Source organism: Meleagris gallopavo, chromosome 3 (genome assembly GCF_905368555.1).
Source record: "Meleagris gallopavo chromosome 3, MGAL_WU_HG_1.1, whole genome shotgun sequence".
NCBI lineage: Eukaryota > Metazoa > Chordata > Aves > Galliformes > Phasianidae > Meleagris > Meleagris gallopavo.
In genome coordinates this window covers 2,141,181-2,167,472 of record NC_139406.1, presented here as the reverse complement: position 1 = coordinate 2,167,472, position 26,292 = coordinate 2,141,181, and the positions used below count along the sequence as shown (strand labels likewise).

The 26,292-nt window shown below is 41.6% G+C and overlaps 1 pseudogene; it reads left to right on the top strand.

Moving 5' to 3' along the window:
* Nucleotides 1-288: 288 nt before the first annotated feature.
* Nucleotides 289-16,218, top strand: LOC146544566 (uncharacterized; annotated as a pseudogene).
* The last annotated feature ends 10,074 nt before the right edge of the window (nucleotides 16,219-26,292 follow it).

Sequence of the window (26,292 nt, the reverse complement as noted above, 5' to 3'; positions counted from 1 at the left end):
GCCAAACATGCTTGAAACTGGGGGATTGGGCATCTCCCACTCCAGGAGTATAAGGTGTCTATTGCCCCAGCCTAGGAATACATCCTGGGTATAGATATTCTATGGGGTCTGGCTCTCCAGACAACTGTGGGAGAGTTCAGACTCTGACAATGGTGTACTAGTGTCCAGGCGATTCAGGCAATATTAAGAGGCCATGTGAAACATGGGCCAATTTGCCTGCCAAAACAGTGCCGGCTTACCGATGTAAGACAGCATAGACTCCTGGGTGGGCAGGATGAAATATCAAGAATGGTGCAGGAATTAGAAAAAGTGGACATTATAAGACCTGCACACAGCCCATATAATTCCCCCATATGGCCAATGCGAAAGTTGGATGGCACATGGAGAATGATGGTAGATTACAGGGAGTTAAATAAGATCACGCCGCCTATTTATGTGGCTGTACCCAATATTGCCTCCCTAATGGACACACTGAGTAGGGAGATAAAAACCTATCATTGTGTCCTTGATTTAGCAAATGTGTTCTTCAGTATCCCAATTGCTGAGGAATTGCTGGATCAGTTTGTGTTTACGTGGGGAGGCAGGCAGTGGACCTTTCAGGTCCTGCCACAGGGGTATGTACATTCACCAATGTATTGTCACAATCTAGTGGCGCGCGACCTGGCTGATTGGAAGAAACCTGATGATGTTTTCTTGTATCATTATATTGATGATCTCCTGTTGACATCCGACTCAATGGAGGCGGTAGGTAAGGCAGGCTGCAGATTCATTAACCTCCTATTTACAACAGAGGGGATGGGCTATAAATCCCCAAAAGGTGCAAGGTCTGGGCCTGTCTGTAAAATTCCTGGGGGTGGTTTGGTCAGGAAAGACCAAAGTACTACCCAGTGTTGTCAAAGATAAGATTCAGGCGTTCCCAGACCCTACAACATCAAAGCAGCTGCAAGAATTTCTAGGTATATTGGGTTATTGGCGTTCCTTTATACCTCACCTAGTGCAGCTGCTAAGGCCACTGTACAGACTCTCAAAAAAAGGGCAGCTATGGGATTGGGGGAAAACAGAACAGGATGCTTTTCAACAGGTGAAACTGGCAGTTAAACAAGCCCAGGCATTGGGTATATTTGATCCTATCCTCCCAGCCGAGTTGGACATTCACGTTACTCAAGACGGCTTTGGTTGAGGCCTGTGGCAATGCCAGAGTTCTGTTCGGACCCCCATTGGTTTCTGGTCTCTGGTCTGGCATGGAGCAAAAGAAAGATACAGTATGATTGAAAAACAGTTATTGGCTTCCTATTTGGCATTACAGGCAGTAGAGGTGATAACTCAAACGGCTGAAGTTATAGTTAAGACCAGTCTGCCGATTCAGGGGTAGGTGAAAGATCTGACCCACCTTCCTAGAACAGGGGTGGCCCAGGCATAAACAGTGGCACGACGGGTTGCCTACCTCAGCCAAAGGAGTAGTCTGTCTTCATCCCCCTTGAAAGAAGAACTCCAGAAGAACCTAGGTCCAGTGATGTATCTCTGTGATGCACCAAAAGGAATATTGGTCTCTTCGCCAGAGAAGAGTCCTGTTCAGGAGGGAAAATATCCTATCCCTGAAGATGCCTGGTACACAGATGGGTCCAGCAAGGGCAACCCGAGCAAGTGGAGAGCGATAGCATGCATCTTTCCACTGATACAGTCTGGTTTGACGACGGGGATGGTCAGAGCAGCCAATGGGCAGAACTGAGAGCTGTGTGGATGTTCATAACCAAGGAACCTGGTGATGGTACCCTGACTATCTGTACGGATAGTTGGGCTGTGTACCAGGGGCTCACTCTTTGGATTGCACAGTGGGCCACCCAGGAATGGACTATCCACGCCTGACCAATCTGGAGCAAAGATGTGGTTAGATATATGGAATATGGTCAAACACAGGACTGTACGTGTCTACCATGTCTCTAGTCATCAGCCCTTACAGTCACCGGGCCAACACGCTGGCCCAAGTTCTATGGATTGAGAATTCACCATCCAGGAACATTGCCTGTTGGTTACATCAGAAGCTACAGCATACATGACAAAAGACAATGTGGGCAGCTGCTAAAGCTTGGGGACTGCCCATACAGCTACCTGACATTGTCCAGGCATGCCAGGATTGTGACGCTTGCTCTAAGATGAGACTGAGACTGTTGCCCGAAACAACAGCCCATCTTACTAGAGGACAAAATCCTCTCCAGCGATGACAGGTCAATTACATTGGGCCCCTTCCTCGGTTTAAGGAGCGAGATATGCCCTGACCTTGCACCTTCGGGGAGATTGTTGGAGGTGGGAGGCTCAGTAGTTCCTCCAGTAATAGGTACATGGTCTACTGATGTTGTGGTCAACACTCCAATCTTCATTGCTAAAGGGACCCCCATCATGTCCCTGTGGCAGTTCAGGCCACCCCCTTTGGTGCTTGATATTATTATGTAGTTGCAGACATCTGGCCAGAAAGTGTGGTACATGCGGCCAGGACATGCTCCAGTAGAAGCAGAAGTGTTGACCCAGGATAGAAATACCGCCTGTATCTTGCCCTGGAGAGCAGACCTTCCCCTTCTGGTACCTCTGAAACATCTGTATTTCTCCCTGTGAGTCTCTGAGCCTTCAGGATCACTGGAAGGAACAAAATGCCATCACAGCATTCCAGTGTTACTGTCAGATCACGTGCAACACCCAGTTTACGTGGGACTGATGGAACAGAGGACGGACCTGCACCTCTCAACCTCATGCCCCCTGTAACACCATCAAGCACTGACCCATAAAAGAATATGAACGTTCACCAATTATCACACATCTTGAATTGTACCAACATGCGTTGCGATGGAAATTGTATCAGCTTTGTAGTCTACTGGATCTCTGTATTAGGAAAAGCTCACCCTTTAGTCAACCTAATCATTGGTTCATGCTGTGAAGGGGTGAAGTGTATGGGAACTGCTGAATCATGGCCTGAAACTCTGATTGATCACCTGAGGTGAGAAATGAGTCAGCCACGGGAGCACAGGTAAAGGCAATTCACTTGTGCTGCAGGAAGGGGTGGAGCCTGGCTTTACCTCTCCTAGACCCATTTAAGAGCTGACTGCCAGTGGGGAAGGATCTTTTTCTAGTGATGCCTCCTTTGGAGTTTTACATCAAGCTGCAGATGTGGGTAAGTACTCTAACTATTTTCTTTTGGTATAATAACTTGCTTAGTTAAGCTTTCTAGTATATTTCATAATTATAACATCTGTATATTCATTGGCTATATATACAGTTAGTTATTGTACTCCTGTGTCATGCACAGTACTGCATGTTGCAGTACTGGTAGTACTCCTTATGGGGCATTACAAGGAAATGACTAAGTGTTAAAGGTAAAAAAAAAAAAAAAACCAACAAAAAACAAACAAAAAAAACCAAACCTCCCTTTTCATTTATTTTATTCAGATCACATCATGCTCTTACTTCTCACACAGGCAGTTCTTCAACCAACTCAACCATGAGAATAATTAGGGCACATATCTGAGATCAATAAGGAATCTGTTGACTCAGACAACTAGAGAACAACACAGAGTAGAGTCTAAATGAGTCAAATACTCAAACTGGAAGCAGTAAGACTTATTTACACTCACTGTGGAGGCAGTGATAAGCTCTTTGTCTTTACTTTCTTCAATGGACCGCATCTTTTTTCTCTTATGGATGAAAAGCATCAGTTAAGGAAAAAAACTGTGGTGATCCAAACTGAGTGCCTACATAAATATGTGTCTGTGTGATTGTCTGGCTTCAGGGAATGTCTAAGCCTGGCTTACTTGTGGGGGGGTTAGCAGAGGTACCACCAGTGTGTAATGTGAGCAAGTGGATGATCTACTCTATTTGGTGGAACAGCTAAAGGAGGAGGTAGAAAGATTTAGAAGCATCAGGGATTGTGAAAAGGAGATCAACTGGTGAAGCCAGTACCTGACATCTCTGCAAGAGAGGCACCAGGAGAACACTCTGCAAGTAGGGGTGGATCCCCTATCCTCTCTCAGCCAGTTAGAAGGAGGGTATCTGGGTGGCAAGGAGGAATAGAAACAGGTTTCTGCTTGGGGTCGTTGGTGATGCCTCTCCCATCTAAGCACATTTTTCCAGCAGCCCTTGCATGACAAGTATGGGGCCCTGGGACACAAATAATAATTTAGTGAGAACATCGAAGAAAGTCCATCCAGAAAGCAGTCTAGAGTGAGGCAATGAACATCATTCCTCGACAGCCTCTGCCAAGAACAAAAGGGTGATTGTCAAGAGTAAGAGTCACTGTAAGATTAAAATAGTTCATTAACTGATACAGAAAACTGAAGGAGAAAATTTTTGGCTTACAGCTTCATCAAAATATATTGTCGAGATATTTCCAATTAGATTGTTTACTGAATTTCGCTAATCTTAGAAGACAGATGACTGCTCCAGAGTTTACCTTACAGTTCAAAGTTTTCTTATAATATGACTTGGTTGAATTTCTCAATACTAATAAAAAGTGACTGAGGATGTGGGTTTTAGGAGTACTAACATGCTTCTTCCTCTTCTCTTTCCAGCAGACATTCTTTCCTAAACATAATGAAAACAAAATTGGCAGAATCACAGAATCACACAATGGCCCAGGTTGGAATGAACCTCAAGGATCATGAATCTCCAACCCCCTGCCACAGGCAGGGCCACCAACCTCCACATTTAATACTAGATCAGGGTGCCCAGGGCCCCATCCAATCTGGCACTGAACACTTCCAGGTGTTTCCCAGTAACTGTGGGACAAAGAAAGTCATTAAATTGCTAATGAGTAAGCAAGAACATTAGAAACTTGAGCTAGACATAAACACACACAAGGCATCTGGCTCCTACATGTGACCTGTTGTTGCTGCATGGGTATAAAAGCTCGTAAGCACCTACAATAAGCTTTCTTTGTTCTGTACTAGCAAAGGAGTCCAACCTCTTTTACTACACCTACAAGGGAGCAAGGAGCCTCTTGCCTCACATAATGTCCCCCCACTTGTGTAACAATATTTCCAGCATTATATATGTTTCTAATTTTTTGTTAATAACTATGTCCTTGAATACTAAGTATAGGAGTATTCTAAACTAATAGTTAAAAACTTGTACCTTCATATTCCTTATGAGTCATTCATCATAATTCAGTGTTACGGTTAATCAAAATCTATGCAAGGGCATAATTCACAGAATGCAAGTAGCCTTAAATAAAGGCTCTTTTTTTTGTTGTTTCTTTAAATTGAATAGAAAAAGTACAAAAATAATCACTTCAGTGAAGTTTAATTAAGGTTCACATGAAGCTAAGTGCGAATATAATCTCTGAGATTAAAATTTCTGCATCTCTGCACAGGATGGGTACCAAGTGCCTTGTTTAAAATACAGACTACTAAGTCTTCCATTAGGAATCAAATTTGGCATCCAATTTGAACTTCTGCAATTAACATTAACAAAATGGGTTTGCACCCTAGTTTTGTTGGTATAAGTGAAGTCAAATCTGAATCCTACCCTCCATATGTATCAAATGTTCTCTTTGGATGGGACCAAAGCTAGAAGTCTAATTGTCAGTGCAACTGGGATATTTAACTTTCTTGTAAATGAGAGAGGTTTCTGAAGAGGGTTAATATGTCTTGAATTCTGCTTCTGCAGTTATGTCAGAGGAGAATAAAATTATTTGTAATGGTGAAAATGAGGAGAAGGAAAGACAATGGCTTACCATTCTGACTTACCAGGGTCTGAGTGTAGTTTTTAAATCTTTAAGCACAGAATTAATTAGAGCCCACCTGTGCAGAAAACTACAGGGGGGAGACCATATCTTCAGTGGAGATGCTGGGAGTGGGCTGGGTGTGAGCCAGCCCTGGTGTTGGAGTCTATAGCAGTGTGACTGTGGTGCTATCACCAGAGCTGCTGGGACTGTCTGGTCCACAGCAAGGCCATGCCTCTGTGCAGATATTCCCTTTCTCCTCTTAGAAGGAAAGCTGCAACTTGATCTGGCAGGTTCACCAGCTCCTCCTGAACTGCTCTTTGCAGCTGGGACTGGGAATAAGGCCAGTCTGTAGCCCTTCTGACATCACACCAGTCAGAAAAAAAAAATCTTGTGCAGTGTTCAGGGGCCTAAAGACTATACGAAATCTCAACAAAGTAGATTAAAATCACCCCTCTGCAATAGAAATTGATTCTCCAGGAAAAACAGTGCACGAAGAAGACCTCCAAAAAATTATTCCCAAATTAAAACTGTAGTTAACAAAATTAATAATATGAATATGAAAAGATATTATTCTTCCAAACTCTCACCTTGTTTGTTCTTTTATAGTGTTTTAATTTTTCATAATAAAATGAAAAGAAAGATTATTGTTTTGTGAGTGTTAGGATCAGCAGTGACATTAGAACCAGTCATTACAAACTGTTTTTAGTTGTTGGCCATTAAACACAACATTGTTAGTTGTGTTTAAACATAAGAATTATCAGTCCTGTACTAAACAGAACAGTAAATAGTAGTCTTTTGAGATTTAGTACCTAATCACAGACTATTAAAGAAGGCGGTAGCTGTGTGAAAGAATCTTGTTCCAATTGCTTAGCAATCCATTACACAAATCCTCAAATAGAGATCTCATGCCCAACAAAATGAGGTTCTTGTTTCTGTGGAAGATGTATTTTTAATAGCAAAATTATTATTAATTTTAATAATTAGCCAGTTGACATGAAAGGCTTTACATGGAAACTACTCAGTGCTATGCGTGAAATCATTTCTAAATGGAGAGCTTTATTTACTGGAGTGTTCAGAGCAAAAAGCTAGAGACTTTGTATTTTTTATTGCAGTTTGCATATTTAATGAAATGGCTTGACTTTTTTTCTGTTGCTTATCTTCCCTTACATCAGAAAGACCTATATTTCTCTGAGACAATTTCATCTGCTGACATTGATGCATTTACACCACAGATGAATGAGGCTGTTTTTGTCTTGTCCTGGTAATGACAGCAGCTGCTAGGCTTGATTGTGAGCTCAAGAGTCCCATCATCTGTCACCGTCTTTATTTCCCCAACAAGATTTTTGTAAAAAGAATTGTGATGATGTAGACAGCAGACCTCAGCCTTCTGCTTGAATCCAGCACAAAGGTGCACAGCTTTGTATTTCATTTTCTTGCCACAGGTCCTACAGTTCAAGAGAAAAAAAAAAAACAAAAAAACAAAAACACACACACACACACAAAACAAAAAAAAAAACAAAAAAAACCATGCTCATTGTAAAGAAAGCAACTTCAAAAGAAATCTTTGATTTTGTTAGAGGGGGCAAAAGGTGATTACTTCAGAGTAAAAATGAACACAGACCCTGGGCGGGGTAAAGTATAGATTGAATAACACTGTTCATGTACATCTGTGTCTGTATATATGTCTATACACATCAATGAAATAAATTGCTCCAGTGTGCTTTTTTTTTTTTTTTAAACTCCTTTGCAATACTTCTTTTTCAGTTTTTCCCCTGCTTTCTTCCCGATAATTCCTTTTGTCCTGTGTTATCTAGCACTATAGGCTGTAGGCTAAGAAAAAAAGTCAAGAGGCAGCATATTAAACATGCTGTGCATTTGCAGTGACTACACTGGAAGCATGTAGAATAGTGAGGTAGGGAGGAACAGGAGAAATGCAATTTTGCATTACCACTTCTGTAGGTACATTGAGCACTCTCATTGCTCATTTTTATGTGCTATATCAGGATTCTAAACACATTCAGCATACTGCGAAGGATGACACACACAACTGATTTCAATAAGAACTTTTCCTTCATCTTTTTCTACGTAATAATAATTTTCTCTTGCTCAGGTATAAATCAACTGAAAATATATCTGAAGGAAAATATTCTAACCTAATTTATAGGAAAATTTTGGAGGCATATTATGGACAAAGAATTTTTTATGATAACCCGAATTTGGATCTTTAAATGCATTTGTTTCGTTGAAACAATGAATGAGATGTGAGTCAAATGCTTCAAATGCCATTGTTTTCCAATTGGACTATAAGTCTGCCACTTCTTACTGGGCGTTTACTTAGATATGATTAAACAACTTAGTTCTTGAAATATTTCAGTTACACTTTTTACCCCAAGATTTAAAAAGTCGTTGCTAACTGCTACAGTTGCACTGAAAGTAATGTCTCCAATTTATTTCCATGGAAACTACAACAGTTACAAAGAGCACAATAATATTATTTGACAGAGCAAATTCCCAACTACAAAACATTATTTTTCAGTATAGTCACCACCATTAGCTATGCATTTTTGCCAGTGATGAACAAGAGCATGCATGGTAGACTCATAAAAATCTGTACTCGTAGAGATGACCCACATTTTTACAGCTGCTATTACATTGTTTCTGAAACATACCACACACTATCACTGTGATAACATCCCCTGTTTTGACCTCTACAAATTTTCAGCAAGTTTCAATGAATGTCAATGGGCAATTTTTTCTGCGTGGAGGAATTCACTGACATTCTTTTGCTTCATATGCAACTTCCATGTCAGACACTATTTTGTCAGCCTGCCCCTCTTCTGCAATCTGTAACATGGCAGCGAAATATAATGCAATATTGTTGGGAAGGTTTAACCCCTACTGTCATACTACCAACATTCATGTCTGATGTCATGATTCAACATAATAAAATAGGAGAGATTACTTGCAGATTGAAGTATTCAACAAATTTTGGTCTCACTCTTCACTGGCAGCTACTCTACATATAAATGGATGGTTCTGTAGGTGAGTACTGGTGGAACAATTCCCTCCCACTGTAGGCAAAGATCAGGTTCATGATCACCTGATGAATGTGAACATCCATAATTATATGGGTCTTGATGACACACATCCCAGAATCCCAAGGGAATTGACTGATGTAGTCATTAAGCCACTTTAGGTTATATAAGTAATGGTAATCAGCTGAAGTATCTGGTGACTGGAAAAGGCAACACTGCACCCATTTTTAAGAAGGCTAGAAGGGCAGATTCAGGGAAGTACTTATCTGTCAGCCTCATCTCTCTGCCAAAGAAGGTAATGAAACAGATCCTCCTGGCAGCTATTCTAAGGCATTCACAAGAGAGAGAGGTGATGGGGGGCAACCAGCTCACCTTCACCAAGGGCAGATCCTGCTTGACCAACCCAGTGACCTTCTATGATGATGTAACTGGACAAGGCAAAAGTCACTGCTGTCATCTATGAACACTTGGCCTTGTGGCATCAGTCACTACCAATTATTATTATTATTGTTTTTTAATATCAGAATGCCCTACATGTTGCTGGATTGCAGGCATGAAATGATTTTCCCTTCTCAAAACAGGAAGAGGGTACTTGCAGCAAAGCTAATAAGGTTCATGCTCATTGGCTGGGATTTAAACAAGGTTTGAAGTGGGCAGGGGTTACTAGTGAGACTGCTCATGATAAGGTGTGGTGCAACGTAACTAGAGTGGAATAGCGAGGTACTAAGGGGTGCCCTCAACTTGCTATCCTGAGATGTGCTGACAATAGTGCAGCACACTTGGGATCTTACATCAATGAGCCAGAAACCACTGAGACAATAGGAGAAGGCAACAGGGAAACTCTAGTGAAATACTTCAAAGGAATTAAGGAGTTATCCTCTAAGAAGATAGTATAATTGTCTGTGCAACTTAAGTGCCTGTGCACCAACACACAGAGCCTTGGAAACAGTGTTGGAAGTCACTGTGCTAGCAGAAAACCATTACACAGTTGCCATCACTGAAACATGGTAAGATGATTACTAGAATTGGAGTGATACCTATAGACAGCTATGAGCTGTTCAGAAGGGATAGGCAAAGAAGGAGAAGAGGAGGTATTGCTCCCTACATCAAGAAAAGAAGAGAGTGTGATGAGCTGCCCTGAAGAATGGCCAAGAGCAAGTAGAAAGCTTATGGGTGAGAGTTAGAGACTGAGGCAACAAAGGGAGCATTCTGGTTAGTGTCTTTTACAGGCTGAATGATCAAGCAGAGCCTTCTGATAAAGCCTTCTTCTAGCTACAATAGGTGTTGTGATAATAGGCTCTCATCTCATTGAGGATTTCAACCACCCTGACAGCTACTGGAAAAGTTGCACAGTGAGCTGGAGGCAATTCAGGAGGCCCCTGGAATGCATCAAGGATAACTTCCTGAGTCAAATAATAGACAGTTCCAACAGGGAGTTGGAATTGTCATTCACCAATACAATTGAACTGATTGTTGAAATCAAGATCGGAGGCTTCCGTGGCTGTATTGACCATGCAATTTGTGTTCTATATCCACTGAAGGATATATAGGATAAACAAAAAGTAAAATTAGAATACTTTATTTTAGGAAAGCCAAGTTCCAGCTTTTCAGGGAGTTAGTCAACTAAAACACCGGGGAAATTGCCCTCAAGGACAAGGGAGTGGAGCAGAACAGCAGGTCCTTAAGAAAGCTTTTCATAGGGCACGAGAGCTCACTGTCCTCAGGTATAGCAAATCAGGAAAGGAAAGCAAGAGACCAGCATGGCTGAACAGAGACCTGCTGGTCAAACTGGAGAAGAGGAAAATGTTTAGGCAGTGGAGACAGGGGTAGCTACCCTGGAAAGAGTAGTGGGTATTTTGCTAGGCTATGTAGGGTTGGTGTCAGGATGACCTTGAGAAGGGGTGTAAAAAAGAACAAAAAAGGTTTCTACAGGTATGTAAGTCAGAAAAGGAAGTATCCCCCATAGCGAGCAATATAGACTGATAACAACAGACAAGGAAAAAGCAATATTTTTGCCACAGTCTTTACTGGCAACTACTCTGCACACTCCTTGAGTGGATCGCCAGTTCACAACCACCTGGGAAATTTCAACATCTGTACGTCTACAGATCAAATGAGATGCATGCCAGAGTCCTGAGGGAACCGGCAGATGTAGTTACCAAGTCACTCTTGATGATATTTGTAAAGTCATGGCAATCAGCTGAAGGTGCTGATGATTTTATAAAAGGCAACTTCACACCCATTTTTAAGAAGGATAGAAAGGATGACACAGGGAGTTACCTACGTGTCATCTCATCTCTGTGCCAGGAAAGATCATAGGACATATCTTCCTGGAATTTATGCTAAGGGACATAGAATAGAGGGAGGTAGTATGGCATAACCAGTATGGCTTCACGAAGGGCAGATCCTTCTTGACCAATCTAGCGGCCTTCTATGATGATGTAACTGCACAAATGGACAAGGGAAGAGCCACTGATGTCATCTATCTGGACTTCAGTAAGGCTTTTGACATGGTACCCCATAACATCCTTCTTTCTAAATTGGAAACATGGATTTGATGGGTGATCTCTTTGATGGATGAGGAGCTGGTTCCAAGATCATACTCAGAGGGTGGTGGTCAATGACTTGATGAGATGGTGGAGCTGAGTGACAAATGATGACCCTCAGAGGTCTGTACTGGGACTGCTCCTCATTAGTATCTTCATCAATGACATTAACAGTGCATCTGAGTAGACCCTCAGTAAGCTTGTGGATGACACCAAACTATGTGGTGTGGTTGACATGCCTGAGGGACAGGATGCCGTGCAGAGAGACCTAAACAGGCTTGAGCATTGAGCCTAGGAGACCCTCATGAGGTCCCACAAATCCAATTACAAGGACTTATACCCAGGCCAAGGCAACCCCCACTATCAAAACAAGGTGAGGAACAAAAGGATTGTGCACAACGCTGCTTAGAAGGACTTGGGGTACTGGTGGATGGCATGCTGGGCATGAGCCAGCAGTGTGCCCTCACAGCCCAGAAAGCCAATTCTATCCTAGGCTTCATAAAAAAAACAAAAACAAAACCAAAACCAAACCAAACCAAAACAAAAAACCATGGCCAGCATGTTGAGGGAGGTGACACTACTGTTCTACTCTGTTCTAGTGAGACCTCATCTAGAGTACCGCAGACTCTCTAACAGGAGAGACACGGACCTGTTAGAGTGCATCCAGAGGAGGGCCACACAAATGGCCCAAAGGATGGAATATCTTCTCAGAGAAGATAATCAGAGAGAGCTGAAATTGTTCAATTTGAAGAAAAGAAGTTTCCAGGAAGACATGATAGCAGCCTTGCAGCATCTAAGGAATCATGGAATAGTTAGGGTTGGAAAGTACCTTTAAGATCATCTAGTTCCAACATTCCTGCAGGGACACCTCTGTCTAGACCAGGTTGCTCGAAGTCCCATCCAGCCTGGCCTCAAATGCTTCCAAGGAGGGAGCATTCACAACCTCACTAGACAACGTATTCCAGTATCTCACCATCCTCACAGTAAATAATTTCTTCCTAATATCTAGTCTAAATCAACACTCTTCCAGCTTAAAACCATTCTCACTTGTCCTGTTGCTACTGACCCTTCTAAAAAGTAACAGCATCACAGAATGGCCAGGGTTGGAAGGGACCCCAAGGATCATGGATCTCCAACCCCTCTGCCACATGCAGGGTCACCAACCTCCACATTTAATACTAGATCAGGGTGCCCAAGGCCATCCAACTTGGCCTTGAACACCTCCAGGGATGGGGCATCCACAACCGCTCTGGGCAGCCTATTCCAGCACCTCACCACTCTCATAGTAAAGAACTTCCCCCTGACATCTAAACTAAATTTTTCCTCCTTCAACTTAAAACCATTTCCCTTTGTCCTGCTGCTATCTACCCTTTCAAAGAGTTGACTCCCCTCCTGTTTGTAGGCTCCCTTTAGGTTCTGGAAGTTCGTAATTAGCTTATCCCACAGCATTCTTTTCTCCAGGCTGAACAAGCCCTGCTCCCTCAGCTTGTTTTCTTGTAGGGCAGGTGCTCCTGCCCCCTGATCATCTTTGTGGCCCTCCTCAGGACTCTCCAACTTTTCTGTAGGCCCCTTTCAAGTACTGGAAGGCTGCTACAAAATCTCCTCGGAGCCTTCTCTTCTCCAGGCTGTAGAATCCCAGCTCTCTCAGCCAGTCCTTGTAGGGAGTGCTATAAGAAAGAAGGGGACAGTCTTTAGTAGGGTCTGTTGTAATGGTACAAGGGGAAATGGTTTCAAACATATAGAGGGGAGATACAGATTGGGTAAGAGAAAGAGGTTTTTTACTATCAGTGATGAGGCTCTGGAACAGGTTTCCCAAAGATGTGGTGGATGCTCTGTTCCCAGAGACATTTGAAGTGAGGATGGGCTAGGTTCTGAGCAACCTGATCTAGCTATAGATGTCCCTGTTCATCACAGCGGAGCTGGATGAAATCATCTTTAAGGGTCCCTTTAAACTCAAAGAATTCAATGGTTTTGAAAAATGTATTTTTCTGTTCATTATGATTTCTAATATTTACGTTACCTAAAATGATACAGTAATATTTGAATTGGTTCTGCTCATACACTTTAGAGTTAAAAAAGCTTTTCATATATATGAGGCAATGACACATGCTGCATACTTCATCCGTGGAGGCAGCTATTAAGGAGAACAGATTTGTAGGAAAGTAGGATCCAGGAAGAGGGGCAAATAAACTTTCAGAAAATGGCAGGCATCAAGAATGATACTCAGGAATAAGCAACAGGAGCTGCATGGCAGAGTAGATGCTTATCCTGGATCAGCAGGCACAGAAAGCCAGCACCATGCCTACTTTATAGTTCTTTAGAGAACTATAAAAAAAAGCCATGCTGTTTAGTCCTGTACTCTCCCCCAAAAAATGAATGCAATGTGCTTGTCTTACCAGCTGCTTATAAAATATTGCTCCTATAAAGTCATGATCAGATTTAACACATGAAAAATTTGAGTGCTCTTACTGCTTTAAAGTGAGACTGCAGATCTCATGTTCTGACTCTGATGACAGTGTAAAGCTGGTTAAAAAATAACAGCAATTCATCTTCTTTCTACCTCCTTTCTCCCTGAAAGAAGGACAAAACTCTTAACCCCACCATTTCATATTTTCTTCCTAATGTCTTTACGTGGTTTTCTTTTCAGAAAACTTTCTGCCCTCCTTGTATTTGTGCCACAGAAGAATTTCAACAACCCATTCTTTTTCGTGTCAGAGGTGAATGGATCTAGCCTGCAGGAACATATACCAGTACTTTGATGCTCTGAAGGTTAATGCAGAATTTTGATGGGTGAATCTTGTGTATAGCAATAAGGGAAAAGGGAAAGCAATCTCTGCTCTCGTGTCACAGGCGATGAAAGAGCCTCATCTGAAGGGAATAAAGTTATCTTCTGTTTTTAAAATACGTCTACATCACCCTAAACCAGCAATGATTACCCCTAGCCCTATGAGCATTCTATACAAGCTGCACTTGAAGGTTAAAGTCTACTCCTGTTTGCAGGAATGGGGACAATATATGTTGTTTTTTTGTTGTTGTTGTTTTTTGTTTGCTTTTTATAGCTCCTTTAAAAAGTAGGGATAGCATTTATATTTGGAACGTATTCCCTCCACCTCATTTTTACTGTGGTAAATTCTAACATTTTCAGGACAGCAAGGTCAAGCTTACCTCAGCCTCTCTTTGACAATCCTAAAACTTCCAGTGTTTTTTAATGTGGCATTATGAAGTTAAACTGACATAATTTCAACAAGGACATTTGGGTTTCAAATTTTAACAAGAGCCAATTTTCTGAACAGTAAAATGAAAAAGCTTGTTGAAGTTAAAAAGAACAACCCAGAGCATGCTACTCTATCAGCATTTGGCATTTTCACATCTCTCCTGAAATTATCTAGAGGAGATTGACAAATGAATACAGTTCTGCATGCATTTGATGCACTTCATCATTCATGGTAGGGTAGGAAAGATATAGCCCAGGACAATTTAAGGCAAATTAAAAAAAAAAAAAAAATCAAATGCTTGAGATTATCTGAGGATCTTCTTAGCCTAACTAATGGCTATTTAGATGACATACAGCAAGTGAGATAGAAAATTCTGACTTTAGTTAGAAGAGCCTTATTTCCTATGGTCTTTTTCTTCAAGCACTAACAGAACTGGAATTGCACCAACAGCAACAGCAATAAGTCTAAAGATAGGATGAGAAGTTTGCTGAATTTTTCACTATTAAATGGACATTGTTGTGTTCTCATTAAAATAACACCCAGAATCTAAATTAATTTTAGTATTCTCCCAGTTATCTAACACTACTTGTAACAGATAGTGAAAAAATTCTGAATAAGAAGTGGTCCTTGAATTCAACTCTTCAATTCAGAAAAGTAGTGAGTCAGCACCACAAGAAAAACATTGCTGAAAATGCCTTTAACATTTGATTAAAAAAATTAAGGAGAAAACTTTTCTTATTTTCTTTTAAGTATGTTCTCCCTGTCCAGCCAAAATTATAATAGCAGAATCACAGAATCACAGAATCATAGGGGTTGGAAGGGACCTCCAGAGATCATTGGAGATCAACCTGCCAAAGCAGGTTCCCTACACCAGGTCGCACAAGTAGTTGTCCAGGCGGGTCTTGAATATCTCCAGAGAAGGAGACTCCACAACCTCCCTGGGCAGCCTATATCTATTTTCTGTTGTTCACGGTGGGATTACTCCTTGAGAAATGTCCATGGATTAATGTAGCTCTAATGTGGCTCTCCTAAGGTCTATATAATTCTCGCCTTTGTTTTCTCTACATTTCAGTGAGCCAGGCAGCCAAATATCTTTAAAAGTATTCAATTATAAGCCTCCTAAAATAGTTACCATGGCATTTCTGAACAATGTCACGGTATGAGGAAAGACTAGCCCTTTGAGTAAAGTTTTTCCAGGGTACATCCCAGGATTCCCAGGATCCCCACATAATTGGATTGCTTCTATTTTTGAATAATGGGCCCCTTGAGGGATGGAGGAAATGTCCAGGAGTCCCCACCCTGCCTGGCTGAGTCTTAGCAAAAATGTACTCACTTCTTGACAACAACAGTTAGCTGCCTCCATGCTGGCCTGGCCACTGCTGATGGCCTTGAACCGGCTCTCACTGATCAAAATCAACTATTGTGTGATTGTGTTGAAGAACTGGAAAGGCAGGTCATAATTTTGACAGGGAAAAAACCTAATCCCATCATTCCCCTACAGAAGATCTGGAATATCTCTCCAGAAATTACTGGGGACCCTGTACAAGAGAATCCACATAAACTGCACTAAGAGTCAGATTTTGAGGCTCCACAAGAGCTAGAACTCTTTGCAATCTGACCAGTTGTAACTCAAAAAAAGAAAAGAATGCAGAATAGGCTAGCAGAGTTGCCCCCTGACCAGTGACCCCTTGCCCAGACCGCACTACATGTAACAGCTTGCCCATACATGGCAGATGAATTAATGGATCCAGTACAGCTGTTTAGACAAAAACCGAAAAAGAGTGTGCCAGCATGGCTGATCTGATTATATGGCATGGGGGCAGAAAGTGTTGTGGTGAATGGACTGGAAGTTTCAAAACTGGCATCCATTACCACTTACCTGCCCTCAGGCAAGAACCATACACAACAGTTCACCAAGATGAAAAAAATCATTCATTGATGAAATGGTTAATGGCTGCATGCCATATAACGTGGCCAAATAAGAGTGACATAGTGTTAAATACTGGCCTATGGTCCTCTATGGAGGACTTGCAAAACTACATTCGAGAATTAGGCATGAAAGAGGCAATCTATGAGGAGGATTTTGAGAGCCTGGGCTTGATGAAATTTTCAGCAGGAATGAGGGATCTCATCCTGCAGCAAGCTCCACCACATCATTGTGGTACTTTGGTATCCAAACTGAATCCCCTGGTGACCCCAGAGGCCATAATACAACAGGCCTCCCAATTGGTGGCAGATCAGGGGGTGCCTACAGGCCAGACACAATGTTTGAATGGTGGTGGAAAAGTCAGAGTTCCATCCACCACCATCACCTAGGAGACCTGCCCTAAGGTCATTCAATCTGGACCCATCAGCGTCCCAAGAAAACGAATGTTCAATGACCTGATTAGAGTGGGACTTCAATTTCAAAAGATCAGTGGACAGCCTAATCAGCTCTTATTACAACTATGAAAACCACTACCAGACAGGCAGAGATTCCTCCCCTAAAAGGGAAGGAGTTAGATTCGTAGACTGGATTCCACAAAACACATGGAATCTAGAAAACTTCATAGTCCCGTCAAAAAAACATAAACCTCCCCAGGTGGCCTGGGTAGCCAGTCAAGCCATAAGAGGAAAAGTACTTAGAGACTGCAGAGCTGATGGCGTGACAGAGAAGCAAAATTCCCCAAGACTAGGATCTCTATTGGGGACCAGAGACCCTACATTGAAATAATGATTCACTGGTCCCGAAAAAATGTGCAATGGGTTATGGCACTAATAGATATTGGGGCAGAAGCATCAATCATATATGGGGACCCAATCCAGTTTTCAGTCAAAAAGGCAATGATAAGTGGGTTCAGGGGGCAGATGATCCCCGTAACCCAAACGTGATTGAAACTGGGAGTTAGGTGTCTACCACCCTGAGAATACAAGGTGTCTATCGCCCCAGTTCCAGAGTACATATTGGGGATAGTCATCCTGTCGGGTCTGACTCTCCAAACCACTGTGGGAGAGTTCAGATTAAGGGAAAGATGTATCAGTAACCAGGTGGTACAGGCAATTATAAGGGGTCATGTGAAAATGGAGCCTTTTTTTTGCCACAACCACTCCAAATTGCAAATACAAAGCAGCATGAACTCCCGGGTGGGCAAGAGGAAATTACCAAGACTGTGCAGGGGCTGGAGAGAGTAGGGATCATTAGACCTGCACACAGCCCATACAACTCCCTCATATGGCCAGTCAGGAAGTCAGGTGGTACGTGGTGAATGACTGTAGACTACAGAGAACTAAATAAAGTCACACCGCCGATCTCTGTGGCTGTACCCAAAATCACCTCCCTCATGAATAAGTAGAGAAATAGAAACAGATCACTGCATTCTGGATCTGGCAAATGCACTTTTCAGCATTCCATTTACTAAGGAATCACAAGACTAGTTCACATTCACATGGGAGAACAGGCAGTGGACTTTTCAAGTCCTGCCTTGGGGCACATGCATTCGCCTACCTTTTGTCATAAGGTGGTGAGTGACTTGGCAAGTTGAAACAAACTTCAAAATGTACCACTACATCAAGGAACTTATATTAACTAAATGGAGGTATTAGAGAAGACAGTAACTTCACTAACTGCCTATTTATAGGAAAAACGGTGGGCTATAAACCCAAACAAAGTATAAAGACCAGGGCAATCTGTTATATTCCTGGGTCTTGTTTGCACAGGTAGGACTAAGGTATTACCCAGAGCAATCGTAGACAAGATTCAAGCATTCCTGGTTCCCATCAAACCAAAGCAGTTGCAGGAATTCTTGGGTATTTTAGGATACTGGCGATCCTGTATGCCCCACTTAGCACAGCTACTAAAACCTCTGTATCGATTAACAAAAAAAGGCTAAGTATGGGATTGGGATAGAACAGAATAAGAAGCCCTGCAGCAAGCAAAAATATCTGCTAAACAGGCTCAGGCACTGGGTATATTTGATTCAACCCTTCCATCTGAACTAGATGTGCGTTTAACTCAAGAAAGGTTTGGCTGGGGTGTGCGGGCAGCACCAGAGTTCCATTCAAATCCCAATTGGATTCTGGCCACAGGTTTGGCATGGGGCAGAAGAGAGATATAGCATGGTTGAAAAGCAGTTATGGGCTACCTATTCTGCACAGCAGGCGGTAGAACCAAAAACTCAGGCTGCAGAGGTTATTGTTAAAACAATTTTGCTAATCCAGGAGTGGGTAAAAGACCTAAGCCACATTCCTTAGTCCAGGATGGCCCAACCACAAACAGTAGCATGCTTGGTCACCTACCTTAGTCAGAGAAGCTGCCTGTCATCATCTCCACTGAAGGAAGAACTGTAAAAGATACTTGGGCCAGTAACATCACAGTGAGACACCTGAGGAAATACTGGTTACTTGCCCAGAGAAGAGTCCTGTACAGGAGTGGAAATACCCTATTCCAGAAGGTGCCTGGTACACAGATGGATCCAACAGAGGGAACCCAAGTAGGCGGCAAGCTGCTGCATACCATCCCTCAATTGAAACAATATGGTTCAAAGAGGGGAATGGATAAACGAGCCAGTGGGCTGAGCTACAAGCAGTATGGATGGTGATAACTCAAGAGCCTGGCAACAGCACGCTGAACATCTGCACAGATAGCTGGGCAGTCTACCAAGGGCTCAAGCTCTGGGTCACTCAGGATTGGATGATCCGTGCTTGACCTATCTGGGGCAAAGATATGTGGGTTGATATATGGAACATGGTTAGGCACAGGACTGTATGAACATACCAAGTTCCTGGACACTGACCTTTGCTGGGCAATGATGAAGCTGACACACTGGCTCAAGTTAGATGGCTGGAAAATACATCAGCAGAAGACATAGCCCACTGGATGCATCAGAAACTATGACAGGCAGGACATACGAGCAGTGGCCAAAGCATGTGGGCTGCCCATAGAGTATTGGATATTGTCCAAGAACATCAGGACTGTGACGCTTGCAAATGAGACCAAGACTTCTGCTGGAAACAATAGCCCATCTTGCTAGAGGGCACAACCCATTACAGTAATGGCAGATTGACTATATAGGTTTCCTTCCTTGATCCAAGGGCGCAAGATATGCCCTATCATATCTTGATACAATGAGTGGACTGATTCAAGCTGATCCTTGTACCAAAGAAAAACCAAACCTATGCCATTACAGCACTAACTAGGTTGATGGTGTCATACAGGACTCCTCAGGTCATCAAGAGTAACCAAGCTACACATTTGATGGATGCAACTGTGCAGAAGAGGGCCGAAGACCACAGCATCAAATGGTGGTATGGTGGTTTCACTTGCCCTATAATCCAATGGGAGAAGGCCTAATAGGTAAAACGGGATCCTGAAGGCCACTCTGAAAGCAGATTCATAATCCTTGTAGGTCTGGACTTGCAGGGGTGAAACCTGGCAGGATTTGAAGGAGAGACCAGGAGATGGCAGACCCAGTACTTCAAGAATGTTGCAGACCACTTGGGCCTCCTCACTTAGGATACAAATTACAGGCAATGACACCTCACTCAAGCCACAAGTTGGCACCATAAATCATCTTGTGCTTCCTTCCCCTGAGGACCTAGAGCCCAGAAAACACAAGGTAAAATGGCCTTGGAAGGTGCAAGTTGGTCCAAAATTGTGTGGTCTCCTTGCACCTTGGGGGAGATTGTTAGAGGCTCCAGTAATCAGTGCATTGCAAGCAGAAGTAGTAGTTGACACCTCTGTTTTCACTGCAACGGGGACATTAATCATATCCATGTGGCAAATTAGAACCCTTCTTTTGATAATTTACATGGTGATTCAGCCACAGATATCAGGCCAAAGGGTGTGGTATTGTAAACCAGGACGTGTTCCGATACAGGTAGAGGTGTTGACTCAAGACCAAAATACAGCCTCTATTCTATCATGGAGGGCAGAGCTACCCTCCTCCTCCTCGTAACTATTAAACATCTATTTTATACTCTTTGATGTTATAAGTTCAAAGGACAGCCAGCAGGAGCAGCATCACTCCAGCACACTCCAGTGGCCATGAGGTAACATCGTGACACCCTGTGGCACACTGCTGAACTTTTGGGAACTGGCAAGCATGAATCAGAACTGCTACTGGTCCTTGAAGATGATATGCCTCGAGAAAGAACATCAAGTACTGGCCCAACAGAACTGCAGAAAAGACTGCCAATAAATGCCTCTATTGTCTTAACATTCTACAATGCGGCAGGTATTGTACATGCGTGGCAATGTATTTTGAGTTCTGGAAAGCCAGCTGAGGCTTTGAAGAGTCCAAGATGGCAGAGTACTTTCAGCACTTTATTTAGGGTGAAACTCATGTTCCAGCCACTCCAAATGTAGTATATTTCTTTGTGCTTGACAGCATATTTGTTATATCAGAATAGTCCCCAGAGAAATGGTGATAATACAGACATCCATGAAGAGTAAAAACTGAAATCTACCCCATCTATTTTACAAATATGAATAGGCTTTTCTCTCTCATTCATACTGAATGCAGGATATTGGCTATTTACCAGCTCCATATGAAACTTAGCAAAATTATTAAGAAATTATCATTTATCTGCAGTGTACAAACGTTACAAGATGATAGCTTTTGACAGGCTGGCTAAACAATGACATTCTAGGTCTCCATATTCAATTCCTGGCATTATGTGTAATCACCTGCACCTGAAGGTTACCAGGCTATCAAGGCCCTCTTTGCATCAGTGAGAAAGCAACAGATACTTAGTTTTACTTCTTTGGTTACCCTGAGTGTTTTCAGAAAAAAAACATGAGGCATAAAACATACAGTGATTACCTTCAGCTGGGATTTAGACATATGCAAAAAATAAACATTATAGTCATATTGTTGAAGTGTAAAAATTCACAAAAAAATAATTTGAAAATGAGCCCTCATTACCATTCATAAGCAGGAGTTTATCATGTGTTCCATTGATAGTCTATCACCTCTTTTTTAACTGCATGTCCTAGCAAGTATCAGCACTTGCTATTTAGTAGCCCTTTATGTATTGCATTACTTTTACTGCTCAGACAAGACACATCTCTGATCAAAATTTGGTAATAAGTGATTTTTGCATAGCAGCAAGAGATAATTTATTGCTGACTTGAAAAAATATTTTCAGTGAGCTTGAATCATAAAAGAAAAAAAGGAACCATAGCTTTCCTGCCTTTTTGCAAAAAAATTTTGATAAGGACTTTTATTTGTTTAATGGTATTTATTCCACCGTGATCAATATTTTTTTCTTCTTTTGTTTGATTATGTTTAAAAACAGCTGAATTGGGAAAACATCTGTCTTCCATAAGTTGTGTAGAAATACTTAGTAGTATAAATATTTTAGCAGTTTTCTCAATCATGCTATGCACTATTCTGGGGGACACGGATGATTTCACAGCATGTAATAAAATATCTGTATTTTTTATTATCAGCAAGAGGGTCTAATCCACAGGTGTCCAACCTTTTGGCTTGCCACGGGCCACACTGAGTGAACAGGAATCATTTTTGGGCCACATACACAAAAAATCACTCTGAAAGCAATTCTTCCTATATTTTCATGGATCTACAACTAATACAAAGAGCACAGTAATACTATTTGATAGAGAAAATACTCAGCTACTCTCTTTTTCAACATATTAGCTACCATTAGTTATTCATTTTCACCACTGTTGAACAAGAGCCTGCATGCCACTCATTAAAATCTGCACCAGTGGATGTGTCCCACTGTGACTGTTGTCACTTCTGAATTTCACCACCCACCACCTCACTGTGCTCACATCTACTGAATGGTCTCCGTAAACTTTCACAAATTTCAATGAATGTCAACGGATGCCATTTTTTTTCTGCATGGAGGGATTCAATTACAAACCTTTGTTTCATCTGAGCTTCCCCATCAGACAACATTCTGTCAGACTGCCCCTCTTTTGCAGTCTGTAATATGGCAATAAAATGTAACAGAATATTGTCAGAAAGGTTCAACCTCTACTGCCATATTATCAACATCCACCTCTGACTTCATGAGCCACCATAATAAAATAAGAGGTGCTACCTTTGGAGCAGTTGTCATAAAATAAAAAATGTAGTTCATGTTAATAAATAGCAAAACTTATTTTAATCTTACTGTTTTCTATTAAAGCAAACAAACAGATAACAACAAAAACAAAGAATTTGTGGGATATTTGTCTTATTTTTGTGAAGCCAGTGTACCAGTCTGGTTCAGTTGCTGTAACTCTCAGTGAGTTCTCAAAGTATTCATCAGATATTTTTGATGAAATTTTACTCCTGTATTTCATCCTTGAAAATAATTGTTCACAAATGCCAAAAAGTGGTGACATAAATAAGAGTGATTGTGAAGGGAGGAATGTTTTTCACTGGTAAGATAGTGGTTATAAAAGTAAGGCAACATGGTCAGATTTTTGAGTTGAATTCTGATTCCAACTCTATACACTCCATTTGAAAATTCCCAGGTAATGTATCCATGTCTACTGAAGATGAAGTTACAAATATACTAAAAAAATGAGGATTTTTTTTAGGCAATCTTGATACTTGTTCTCAAATTCCTTTATCAAAATGGAAAGCATAGCTGAATATTTTTTACTGTTCAGAGTGGTTTAGATAATGTATCAAAATGCATACCCTTATTTGCAATATCTAGATCTGGAATAACACTGTCCTCCCTGTGCCCTGGTTTCAGCTCAGACAGTGCTAATAGAGCACTGACATTTGGCTGTTCTTGAGCGATGGGTGCATTCTCAGGGCAGGGTATAGATACTTGGTGGGGCAGAGCCACAGTGTCAGCAGGAGGCAGATGGTATGGGACAGGGGCAAGGCTACACTGCCAGTTGTGCTGGGCCACATGAGGCCCACAGCCCATGTGTTGCCATGACCTCTTAAATACATGGAAGAGTTCAGGTAGGAAAAGACCGTAGGAGTTGAACTTACTGAAGCTGCTACTTGAGTACAGCTTGTAACAGCTACAGTTGAATAAAACCAGGCTACTAAAGACTTAAAAAAGAATGCTGGCACCACTCATTTTTCCAAGTCCCTGACTAAATTTTGACCTGAATTCCTTTGTCACCTCAGATACCTAATTGGAACAAATTAGAACTTATACAAGCCTAATTTGTTCTCCATTTCTCTGCTGAAATACCGGTCCCTTTATGGAAATAGTCACTGTGGAAAGTAAGGATGGTAAAGAAATGTATTTCAAGCTCTGCTGCAACAATTTTTAGGCCAAGCTCCTCCTTCTCCCTGCACAGCATTCCTCTGGCTTAATATCATGGATGCTGTATGCTCTGGGAACTTCTCAAATGTTATGAGGTAAATTAATAAAGCGAGAGTACTTGCATTTCTCTATACCTTGGTATGGCTGATCAAGCCTCAGGTATCCAGCTCCAGCAATGAAAGAACTGTCAACATACCTTTTCTAAGCTTTCCTAGTGCCTAGTACCAATGAGACTAGACTAGAAAAAAACACTGTTTTCTGTTCCAAATTCATAAATCTGGCTTAAATTGGAAGGCTTATTCAGGGATTAATTCTACCTAAGTGCTTGCATAGGATCAAATACAGCAGTGGTCAAGATGAGGTGCTGGGCTTTATTTAAATGTAACAGTAAATAAATAAAAAGGCAAGACTTGTCATTCTGCAAAGATTGTTATCAGTAAATAGTATGAATCCTGGTGGCTCTACTGTAATGTGCAATGTGAAAAAACCCAATAATCAATGTCTGTGTACTGTCAGAGAGCTGTAGACTTTTCCGTCTCTAGGCTTTGCCAAATCTACATGTGAAATGCAGCCCTTTTGCTCAGCAGAAGTAGTCACACAAACTTTCCAAGCCTTCAAATCAATGCTGCCTTCACCTTAGTAGGTAAGAAGGTGAGTATGTCACCAACTGTGTCACTGATACCAGCAATTATTGTTTCTCATAAACAGCATCAGCCAGATGTGACCTATAAGACACTACTTGGGATTCAGATTCAAAAAGCTTTTGAGGTTCTTTTGATGCTTAAGACAGAAATTGAAGATATTAATTGCACTGCTTATAGCTTCAGCCTCTCCATCTGAATGAGATGCTTTGTGATTTCTATAAACCCCAGAAGTATGATGCTTGAAGATGAAATATATTTCCTGACAGATTGGCAAATAGGGCAGATTTTTTCCTTATTATATCTATTGGAATTGCAAACATTACCACTTAGAAGTGCCATAAAAACCTATATTTATACATAATGGTATTGTTTCCAGAAATGCTTTGAAAGACTTTCTCCATTTATATTTATCCTTCTTGTCTCACACAGGGAAGTTCTTTTTTGATTATATATAGTATAACCAGTGTCATTCTAGAAAACACTGAGAAAGATTGTATAATAAAAAAAGCTTCATTCTGCCATTGTACAATCTGGAGATAAAAGAAGTTTTACTATTACTGTGGAGACTGACAGGATAGTGATCAAAATTGCAGACAGATGATTTTTTCCCCCCAAAATGTGCTTGGAGATAATGACACTACTGTATTTTTGTTATACACAAATGAATTATGATAGAATCATATGCCATATGTTCATGCTAATTATATTAAATAAATCTGAGATAAAATCTAAATCATACTTTATTTGTTTTGCTTCTGAAAATCAGACCATTCCTATAGATGATTTATTAATTTGATTATAATTTCATTAACAGTTTATTTATTTTGAGACCATCTAAAGAACCTGAAGGTGCACAGGTCCATGGGGCCCCGATGACGTCGATCCATGAGTTCTGAAGGAAGTGGCAGATGAAAATGCCAAGCTGCTATCCATCATATTTTTGAAAGGTCATGGCAGTCTGGTGAAGTTCCCACCAACTGAAAAAGGGGAAACATAGCCTCATTTTCAAGAAGGGAAAAAAAAGAAGATTCAGAGAACTAGAGGCCAGTCAGTCTCACCTCTGTGCTTAGCAAGATCATGGAGCAGATCTTCCTGAAGGCTCTATTAAAGCACATGGAAAATAAAGACAAGGTGGCTGGTGGTAATCAACATAGCTTCACCAAGGGTAAGTCATGCCTGACAAACCTGGTGGCCTTTTATGGTGGAGTTACAGCATCAGTGGATAAAGGAAAAGTAAATGACATCATCTACCTGGACTTGTGCAAAGCACTTGACACTGTCCCACACAGCATCCTGGTCATCAAATTGGAAGAAAATAGATTGGATGGATGGACTGCTCGCTGAATAAGGAATTGGCTGGATGGTAGCACTCAGAAAGTTGCGGTCAATGGCTCAATTTACAAGTGGAGATTGGTGATGAGTGGCGGTCCTCAGGGATTGGTGTTGGGACTGGTGTTATTTAATATCTTTGTAGGCAACATGGACAGTGAGGCCAAGTGCAACCTCAACAAGTTTGCAGGTGACAATGAGCTGAGTTGTGCAGTTGACATGCTAGAGGGAAGGGATGCTATCCAGAGGGACCTGGATAGGCTTTAGAGGTGGGTCCATTCCAACCTCATGAAGTTCAATAAGGTCAACATATGAAGTCCTACACCTGTGTTGGAGCAATCTCAAGCACAGACACAGGTTGGGCGGAAAATGGTTTGAAAGCAACCCCTAGGAGAAGGATTTGAGGGAGCGATTGATGAAAGATTCAACAAGAGCTGGCAATGTGCAATTGCAGCCCAGAAGTCCAACCGTATCCTGGGCTGCATAAAGAAAAGTGTGACCAGCAGGTCAAAGGAGGAGATTCTGTCCCTCTACTCTGTGGACAGACCTCACCTGGAGTATTGCATCTAGTTCTGGAGCCCCCAGCACAAG